Genomic DNA, 11,098 nt, shown 5'->3' with positions numbered 1-11,098 from the left:
AAATTAATAGGAATAATTCTTTCCAAGTCTCTAGAAATTTTTTTTATCTCAAATAAAACATTCTTCACATCTAGAGTCTCCAGCTGAAGCATTTCAACATGATGAATTCGATCAGTAGCCTAATAAAGTCACGTCAGAAAATATAGTATAACACATGAAATGGGTGTCTAAAAGGACATAAAAAAGGGGTGGTAGAAAAAGTAAAGTAAAAGGAAAAAAGAAAGAAAGAAAGGAAGAGAGAGAGAGAGAGAGAGAAAGGTGGGCGAGAGAATCTCGCTGGCGATGTCAGGCCTATAAATAGAGCCTTGGATAATCACTCTGGATTTATGGTAACCACGGATTATCAAGTTGTACAAGGGGATATATTTCATATCGCGACGTTGGCTTATTTCAATGGGAGGAATACCTGTTTCAGACTCCTAAGACGTTCCAGCAAGTGGTGAAGAAGCGGGGGGAGGGAGGGAGAGAACGAAGTCTGTATGAGTTTGTTGTGCCCCTCCTGGTATCTCCCTCTTACTGTATCCTCCAGCAAGTGATGCGAAAACTGGCTCGCAGTCTGTCTACTTTATTCCTCTTTGTCTTGTACACATATCAAGACAGCAAAGCAATTGAGTGAGTTTCAAGTGATTCCCACGACAACTTCTCTTGTTTCTCTTTCTTCCTCCGCATCCCCAGACTTCCCCTATATGCCCTGAGTACATGTTTTCCATGGCCACGAATGACCGATCGTTCCTGTCGATATCTATTAATCGAATGTCGGTACCGAAGACCTCGGACGATCCTCAAACCAGCCTCTATCACTTATAAAAATCACACGCCAATCGTTAACGAACTGTGAAATTGATGAATCGATCGATACCATCCCATGACGAATCTGCATCATCCAAGTTTATTATCCTTCATACCTTCATTCAGTCTAAATATTATTTTAACCATTAAGTAATGTTTTGAATTTTATTTTTAGTCTTATTAGACCTATTTATAATTTTATAAGATTCATTTTAGACTCATTAGGCCCAACTTGGTCTGTTTTTGTAAATTTTGAGTATTTTTATTTAACGCAATTCCAATTATCTCCTTACTAATAAATTCTAAAAGACTTAAGAATAGCAAGAAATCAGAAGAAACAATTTATTTTCATTGAAAAAAAAATAAATGAATAAACGAAAATAATGAATAAGCAGTACCTTGAGAATATTGGAGTACACCAGCTATTAAAAACAAAGTTATGAATGAGAAGCTGAAATAGAATGGGGGCCCCGCCTACCACAGATACGGTCGAGAGCGTAACGTACACATTCAGTCACAGGTAGATCGTCAATCGTGAGGGCTACCACGTAACCTGAAGTCAAACATGAGAAGAAAAAAAAAACAAGCTAGCTCGTAAGATCACGTTAAAGATCTAATCAGTGATGGAGGTCATGAGGGTTCTGGTAAAGTAGAGGATGGTGAGGACAATGGGTCAATCAATATAAGTAATGAAAGAGGGGACTGTTGATCAAATTATCAAATGCTTTGACATGAGACACTTAAGGTGCAAAGCTACGGTCGATGCCCGCGGCTTTTTAGACGACACCTAACCGGACACTCACCCGTCTACACTTGCTACACAACACCTAGAGATTCCTTTGCTTATATTATCCAACCACTCTCCTGCGTATATAACGATGTATCCCAGGATTATTCTCGACGTTAGCAACCACTGTCTTCTTCCTTCACTCTTTTCTTAGTTGCAATAGTCGTTGAGGTTCTGTATTCACTCTTATCTCATCCCAGGCTCTCTCTGCCAGCCTCTCGTCGTCGTGTCGCCGCGCCAGTCAAGCTTGTTCGATTGACCATGTCTGCGTACATGATACCACCAATGACTTATGATCCTAGCCAGTGAACTTCCTTCATTTACATACTCACTGTCATTTTTTCAATTACTACACTTCTTATTGCCATCGATAAAAATGCTAATATTCTCCATGTTAATCTCCAGAGTCATCAATTTTTTCCAGTTGCTAAAGTCATCATTTCATTACAAGTCATTACACTTTTTGGCTTCTTAAATGCTATTTTTAAATCAAACTCATTGGAGGTCTTGTTGAAAATAAGTTCATCTCCAACATCTAATCATTGATTTCTATCAGCAAAGATTTTTTTCAAAGATCTAGAAATAAATGCTAGACATTGATTTAGCTGAATGATGGTTTCAATAAATTCTAGGGGATTTGGTTGACAAAAAAATTACAATGACGTCCAAGAAGATTGTGCATCAACGAAGAAGAAGGAGAAGAAGATGGATAAAAAAAGGTTTAGATAAAAAATCAGAAGAACAAAGAAGTAAAAGGGGAACTGGATGATATGATTGAAAGATAAGAAACAGATGACAGAGCGTAAATTGACAGAGACACCCAGTAAGTTGATAAAACCCTAGAAGACCAATTTCTTATGATCTTGAAGCAAGAAGAATCCATCCAACATCATCAATGAATGAACAAAAATGATCGATTGACAGATTGATGTGTAGAATAGGTCAACGTAGTCAGATGCTGCTTACAATAACAATCATAACCAGCACACGAGCAACAACACACCAAGTTGGAAAGGATCGTCCAGGTGCAGGTGAAGTGGGCTTTGTCTGTCGTGTGTTATCATTCTCTCTCGGTCGTTTTCACCTGAGCCTTTCATTCTCTAACTCTGTTCAGAATCAAGTATCTCACTCTAGCATGTTAGCCACTCAATATGATGATGATGATGATGACGATGGTGTGTGTAAGTATATTTGTGTGCACATGAGATGTCGTTGGTCCGCTTGGTTGGTTCATGTGTCCGCTGTTACATGCGAGAGTGTGTCTGCTTTTCCCCTCTCCATGTGTTTTATCCTCCACCTCTCTTCACTCTTGCGGCCCACTATGTGGCTTTTCTCTCTACCTGCCGGGGCCCAGCCGGCCGAGAGGAGCCACGCACACGTGTGTGTGTTGCCGGGTCTTCAGTGTAAGATCCGAACCAGCAGAGAACGCACGGGCTATTGTTATATCATTATCATTGTCATCCAGTGAGAGTGTGGCTCAATAACAAGTTGATTCTGGCCAGCAGACACATTGTTCAGGAATTAGTTGGATTGATCTAAAGTTACTTTGGCCTGGTGTCATCTCAACTGGACCGTGGACTAATCGATCACCAGTCCAAGGGTTGCAAGGAGGCCAGGACGTTGCCTAATTGGATCCATTACTTTGGGGTTAATTGTTCTGGAACAAAGTACACCATCAGACACTCTAAAAGGGGCTAGCAGTCGTCGCGTGTCTCTTCTTAGGTAGGATACATAAACACACACAGATTTGAGAGACATCCCCACCCCAAAAGGATCCAAGGAGAATGATCCAAGACAGGTTGTGGCACAATGAACGCTGCCCACCACTCTCTAACCGAATCAAATGGTCGAGGAAGGTCGAGTAGTGGCCCCAGTGTTTCATATAGAGGCTTCAGTGATACTCATTATACTTTTAAGTAACCAACCAAGTGTGTTTGTAACAAGTGCATCATCATTGTCTTGTTCTTTTGTCTTTGCATATTGCTAATAGTGACAACCTCCCTACCTGGCTATCAAAAGATACCACCTTTTGACACCGCCTTCTCTCTCCTTCTACTTTTATACACTTCCCCTCCATCCCATCTTCATCCAAGTGTGCTAATTCCAACCAATTGTGACCATTTTCATGCCATTTTTCATCATCACACGTGAAAACAGTGAATTATTGTGAATATTTTTTTTTTATTTTATTGATACTTGTGTGTTTTAATAGAGTTTGGAATACTTTCAGTGCTTTATTATATTCTTGTTGACTAATTTGGTCAAGTGATATTGATGACAACTAGTGGTGAGTGACTGATGATAATACGGTTTACATAAATGGGTGACAATACGCAGAACTGACGGTGAGTTACTCCTTTTTCCCGCGTTTTCTTCATACACTGCGCTCTAGAATCTACACTTTAAGCCTTTTAAGGATACCTTCTGTCGTCAGACACTAATGCTCATATTCAGACAACACGCTTCGATTATCTTCGATCATACATTTCCCTTCATCCTTAACTGGATGATATTTTCAAAAAAAGAAGGTTTCAAATCATCAAGATGTTGATTGAAGTTGATTTAAGTGATTGTCAGTGAAGTTGTTGCAGTTTTTGGACTCACAACCAGTGTTTGAAATTGCCAAAAATATGATCTTTTTAATGAAGACTTTTTTTTGAATGTTAAAAAATTTTCTAATGCTCAAAAATTCATTTATTTATTCATCTAGACATTTTCAAAGAGCACTTTGATGATGTGTTGCTGTTTTGAAGCCAAAAAAAAAATTTTTAATCTAAGATGATACTTTAGATGACGTTAGCATTGAGTTGGGAAGATTTTAGACCAATTAATTGATGAATAATAATTGTTCTAAGAGCCTTGATGTTGATAGAATTATTGGCCTTAGCAAAAATAACAACTTTGCTTTGTTAATGATCATTATTATGACAAACATGAAAAAAAAATATCATTTGGATAGACATAAACATCAAGGGTTACTTTCCGCACTGTATCACAAAGGAGAGCAACCCCTTCAGCAACTCTCACTGTTTTAAAACTCGGATTCAACGGTGCGCAAACTCCAACTGCTCTCATTTCCTTCTTCTACTTCTTGTTCTTCATGTCTTCTTCAACATCTCTTTGAAGAAGGAATGTATCTCATCTTCAAGTTCTACTAAATTTTCTTTGCTTCCTTTATTTACAACTGTAACTACTCGTTTATTTTTGTTCTCATCATCTCAACAATGTCACTAGTATGCACATCCAATTAAAAAATTTGTTTAAATTACTATACGCTATTGGTCAAAAAGCTCAACAGTCTGTTGTCGTCTTTGAATGCTCATAACTTTTAAACAATTTATCATAAGACCGTTGAATAGGAGTGTTTTTAATCGTCCAGAGTATGATCTTGAAGATGTGATTATTATTTTTGTTTTAAAAAAATCTCTTCTATATTTTTTTTTCAATAAAAGATCCATCATCTAGCAGTACATCAGAATAAATGCTAATCATCAACATATCAGTAAATAAATGATTTTTTCCACTACAAAGAATTTTTTTATGATGTTAAAAATATTCCTATCAGAAAGATCATACTCTTAGCGATTTCTAGAGTTGGTTTCGAAAGGTTCTACACCTGACCGTTAGCTCAGAGGAATTTTTTTAAAACCATGCGTAGGATTCTTTTGATCATCAATGAGTTCTAGTGTTTGAAGCTGCATAAATCATTGAAAAATCATTCAAAATTGATGGTATCGTAGTGTTTGGAATCGTTCAGAGTCTGATGAAACTCAAGAAGCCACTAGTTTTCTAAAAAAAAAATTTCCACTCGTCGAAAATGCGAATGAAATAATCTCATCGACATTTAAACTTGCCCCTTGGAAGCTTCTCGAAAGAAATAACTTGATAGAAAGTGGTAGGGTTAAAACGGTGATTGGGAGCAGAATTAGAATGATATTTATATAAAAGTATCGGTACGTGAATATGTCAGTACCACAGGAGTCCTCGATGGTCAGTAAAATATAAAGCATTAAGCGTTAATCTCAACAGTGGACAAGATAATGCTCCAAGTCGGCTCCACGTGAGAAGCCTTTGAGTGGCTATTTATCTCGAGTTTAAATCGATTTGTATGCTAATCCCGCATCGAGAAATCCGCCTGCGTACATAAAACTGAAGGAGGCCTACAAAACTCGCCTCATGAGATTCCAGATATATCCCTGACTAATTAGGCCCACGGCCCTCCCGTCTTTTCCACTCTTTGTATCTCCTTTTATTCTTTATTGCAACCCAACAGCGTCATCTACATTTTATACATTTTCTTCCAAATCATTTATTCATCTCATACAGTTTGAATTTTTTGCCCAATTGAACCAACCAATTGAGTTGTCGATAAATCAACCTTTAAAAATTTAATTGTTTTGTTCATTTTTTTTTTATCTTCGTTTGAATATGATTGTAAACTGGACAATGAACAAGTAAAAGTGTCCTTTGAATAGTTGGTTTTGTTTTTTTTTTTACATTAAAGTGTCGCAAAGAGTTAAAAGGGGCCGCGCTCCAAAGTCAACTATGTGTGGTGCAAAACAGCTTGGGGCTATCTTCAGAGTCCATTCTTTTCGACTTTGTATTATCTATCGTATAGTAGTGGTGTCTATACTACATGGTGCGTAGTGTGCTGCTTATAAGACAAGTTGCCCTAACAAAGAAATCCATTAGGCCTGCCACGCATTTTCCATGCTGAGGAGGATAAGGATTATGGTCCACAATGAGAATAGACGATTCTTATTGTGATCGAAGTAGATGCTGAATAAAATGAGATTGAGAGGAAACCCGTGACCCACCTGTTTCGTAATAGAGTTTTTTTTTTATTATTTACTGAATTAATCTTTTTAAATAAATGGATTTTTAAGTAAGAGAATTTTTTTTTGAAAGAAATACTTTTTAAATTGTTTTGATTTATTTGTTGAACAACTTCTTTTTGTGACTCATATCTGAGGTAGGAATTGGTTAAAATTGATTCTATTGTAGTGTTTTGAATCGTTCCAAGTATGATCTTTCTTATAAAACCATTGTTTTTACAATAAAAAAAATTATTTATAATTTTTTCAAGGGGTTTTATGAAGTTATAATAAACTTAGCTTTTGGAGCAATTTTTACTATTTGTCTGTTGATTAAAAAAAGGGATTTTTGAGAGTAAAAAAATTTTTTATGGTCAAAAGTAATGTTACCATTGAAAAGATCACACTCTTGGCAATTCAAAGAGATGGTTTCAAACACTATTTGACTGAACCGTTAGCTCAGAAGAATTTTTTAAATCCATGTCGATTATTTAATCAATTCTGTTTTAAACAGAATCAATAAAATACTTTCAAAATTTTTATTTATTCAAAAAAAATGCCATCTAAAGAATCTTAATAACTATTTAAACACTAGAATATCATATTAAAAATAAAAAAATAACCAAGTGAAATGTCATCTGATGACAATTATTTATCTGACACCGAAAGAAAATCATATAAATTCTCCCAACGAGGTTAAAAAGTTCTCTTAATTGACACGATTAAGAAATAAAATTTCAAAAAATATATATAAACTTGATCCCAATATTAATCAGTATTCCCATCACCTGACAGTCTACCAATCTCTCAAAAAAAGAGTAAAACAAAAAAACATACGTAAAGGAGAAGAAAGTGTAAAAGAATTAGTGAGAAATGTCGAAAAGGTTGACAGTTAAGTCTGGTCGGTGGAATAAGACAAGTACGTAAAGCAGCTGGAACAAGTAGCAGGGGGTGCAAGTGGGCCAATGCCCAGAATGGATGAGCAGGTGAGCGCACGCGTAAATCTGCGGTGGGCCTGTTTAGGGACTCAAGAGTGGAGAGGGGGACGATAGAAAGCGGTTTCAAGTTAGACTCTGGACCACGGTCAAACTGTCACCAAGGTCCGGAATAATATGACGCATTCCTAGGCATAAGGCCCATTTAATATTTTAAGGCCCAAACAACAAGTGGAACCCTATTGTCCCTAATTGAGCAATAAAAAGTGATTTAATCTCGTGGGCTGTCGAATGGGATTTTTTTTTCTCACTCGAGTGTTTGTCCTGGACCCTGACTTCTCTCTTATCGTAACGAAGGGCCCGACGCGCATAAATTATCTCGGATTTCGAAAGGTTTCCTTTTCTTCAGCGAGATGAATGCTGGTGGCTTCAAGAGAAAAAAGAAAATCCCGATGGAATTTACGTATTATTCCGGGGGCCTCTCGGTCGTCGATCTCTCGAAATTCTCGGCCATTATAATAAGCTAAGCGGCCCTAATCAAAGAAGTATCGTAATCACCTCGAAATAAGTAATGGCTTGACGTTTATGTGTAAAGATTTCTTTACGACAAATGTGTATATATATCCTATCTATATAGCCAGGTAATAAATTATTACTACCTCTAATCAATTGTTCTCTCTCTCGTGCTCGTTTGTGGCTTTGGTTCTATGCTTTTTAGTGATTTTCAGTGTATGGGGATAAAATGCAAGATGTGTTTATAAGAGGTTAGTTTTTTTTTTGATAGGAAGGTTATTCTGCTTGGCTTTACGGATCTTTGTAGCTTTTATTGTTTAGTTATCTGCTTGCTCATTACATTAGGATTCATGTTATCTTTATTTGTTGGAGATCTTTTGGTTTATTTGATTGATCAATGGAAGTGAGGAGTCTTTTTGGTGTTCAGTGATTTTTTTTTTAGGTTAAGGAGATTAATTGAGGGTCAATGATGATAAGTGAATTACTAATTAAATCAAGTAGTACTAGGATTTAAACTTTTAATTGTGATAGGTTATTTTAAATAATGAATAATCATCAATAACAATGGAAATAATAATTAAATAAATAAATACTTCAACAATCAGTCTTGATAATCATGTCCATACAATTTTAAAAATGTTTAAAATTTAGAATGTAAATTATCTAGTGTTTTTTATCTATTGTTAGATATTTTACATTCCAAATAATTTTATTCTCCAAAAATTATCTCATTTTCTCACAATTTTCTACTCATTCTCTATTTTTTCTTTTTTTTTTTTTTTACAACCCAATGATTCTGTCCGGTCATTTTTTCCATCTCATACATTTTGACGTTTTATTATTTGTTCTTTTATCGCTTGTTGTTTTTTTAAAAATTCTTTTTTATTATCATACGAACAAGAATGCAAGAGAAAATTATATTGAGGTAATGCATACGATGAGGTGGATGAGATGAGAGCAAATAACGGGAATATTTAGGTCATAAAGTCATGATGAAATTTTGTAAAGAGAAATTAATCGTATTTTCAAATGTTAATATCTTTATTGTCTCAAAGAAAAGACGAGAGAGAAATAAAAAAAAAAAAAATGATTTCTCCACATTCTTGGAAATTATTACCAATATCATTAATATTCAATAGTAAGACTTTTCTTTCATTCCCTTTTATCTAGTGTAAAAAGGTTAATTTATGAAAATTTTAATTAAAATTAAATAAAAATTATTAGTGGTATATTAATTAACATACTTTCAACTGATTGATAAGACTATCAAATATATTTAAATAAAGTCATTGGATGATTATAATTAAGTACATAATTAAAAATGAACATTCTTTATTTTTTTTTTTTTTTTTAAAAAGGTTGCATTAAATAAATAAAATGTTTGATGTTATTATTAATTGAAGACTAATTAAAATATCTTATTTCCAAAACGTTCATTATTAAAAGAAAAATTTATTTAAATTTCAATTTGTCATGATTACATTTTAATTGAAAGTCTTTTTTTGGTCATTTAATTAATGTTGAAATAATGAAGTTGTTTAAATACTAGAAATTAATTTTTCATTTCATTAATTAACTGATAAAATTTATTTCTAAATTATCTCGTTTTAATGATTTGATTGTTTATCTTTAATGACTTTGATGCAGTTGAGAGTGTATTTAGAAAGGTGAGATTGAATATTAGAATGAGTTTTGTAAATCCACTAAAGATGAAATGGAAATTCATTTGTTGATTAAAAGAATTCTTTTTTTAGACAAAGAAAAATTGGGTAGACAATGATTTCAATTTTTATGATTCATAAATTATTGAGTTTATGATCTTAGACTGAGAGATATGTTTATTTAGAAAGTGTGAAAATGGTTGATAAATTTTTTAAGAATGATGAAAACTTTGGAAAATATCTAGTGAATATAAATGTTGGAATTTATTGTTACTCAATCTTTTTGAATAACATCTAATTAAATTAAATTTTTATTTTATTGTTTAGGATTGTTAAAATATCTTACATTACTCAGATATTTTTCTTGTTTGCTTATTTGACATTTCCTTTACAATATTTTTTAAGTAAAAACAATTTTCCCAGGGTATTTTTCTAATAAATTAGTCAGAAAAAAGGTCTATAGTGAAAGAAATTCCCTAAATAAATTTAAAATAATATATATTTTTTGAACTTTTTATTAGGAAGTTATTTGTAATGAGGTCGATTTTTAAAATTCGTAATTTTGTCATTTCTTTTCGTCTTAAGACATTTTGTCATTAAAAATAATTAAATGAAGACAGTAGAGGTGTTTTGATGAAGAGGAAAAAATAAGTGAGTTGATTTTCACTATTGAGAAGCAATGATAGATACCGAAGCGTAAGACTTAAAGATGAAAACCATGAGAGTATAATGGAAAATATCGATAAAAATTCGGTGGGATAAAGCTGAAATTTATTCGAAATAGCTGTAAATGTGGGAAAATAAAAAAATCATAAATAGTATCCAGATATATGGTGGCCAGTGTGATGATGATAATATAAAGAATGTATAGAGTAGTTTATGTAGAAATGGATGGAACATGAGAGGATGAGGATGTAAGAGAGCAAGATGTGTAGACGTGAGGCCGATACCGTTAGCGGAGCCTTAATAAAGTAAATAAAGAGGCTGCTGGACAAGTCAAGTCGCTTCTTCGTTCATTCCATCTTTTATTTCCCTCCTGCAGTGTCTTTTGGTGTGTTGTAGTCTTCCTTGCCTCTTTCTCTCACTCTTCTTTCACTTGTTATTCTTATTCTATATACGTACGTGTATACTTATACACCATTACTAAAAAATGTCGAAGAAAATTTGTGGCCTAATTGCGGCTAAAAACCAGTCGTCAGTTGTCATTTCAACGCGAGGTGTACTTTGCCATTTATATATATCATTGTGCTTGGGGGAACTTTAGAAAAAATTCATGGCTTGTAGACGTTGAAATAATGGTCGTATTAAAGAGTTAAATACCTTCAAGACTATCAATATTATTATTCTCACAATTAATTTGTTTAATAAACATTTCTCAATATTTTTTAAAAATATTCCTGCTTCTATAAATACTAATAAACAATTTCCATTTATTGAAATTCGTAATTTTGTCATTTTTTTAATTATTAATAATTAAATAGTGTAGGTAGATAATAATTGTTTAAATAATTAATGAAAAGACTGTAAATATTGCAATCCAATGTAAGGAAAAATACTCAAAAAAATTCAATGACTAAAAATAATGAATCCTCAACACCA

The 11,098-nt window shown here is 33.7% G+C and overlaps 1 protein-coding gene across 1 annotated transcript in view; it reads left to right on the top strand.

Annotated features, from left to right (window-relative positions):
- Positions 1-2,995: 2,995 nt before the first annotated feature.
- The window catches only part of Sox102F (transcription factor Sox102F), an 85,940-nt gene continuing 77,837 nt past the window's right edge, over positions 2,996-11,098 (top strand). The window contains exon 1 of the mRNA XM_035077889.1: positions 2,996-3,921. The gene's annotated coding sequence lies outside the window, so the exon portion shown is untranslated. The remainder of the gene's footprint in view (positions 3,922-11,098) is intronic.

The sequence above is a fragment of the Chelonus insularis genome, unplaced genomic scaffold (assembly GCF_013357705.1).
Source record: "Chelonus insularis isolate UGA/USDA-ARS -01 unplaced genomic scaffold, ASM1335770v1 contig_146_pilon, whole genome shotgun sequence".
In the NCBI taxonomy this organism is placed as follows: Eukaryota; Metazoa; Arthropoda; class Insecta; order Hymenoptera; family Braconidae; genus Chelonus; species Chelonus insularis.
This window is presented reverse-complemented; position numbering and strand designations above follow the sequence as displayed.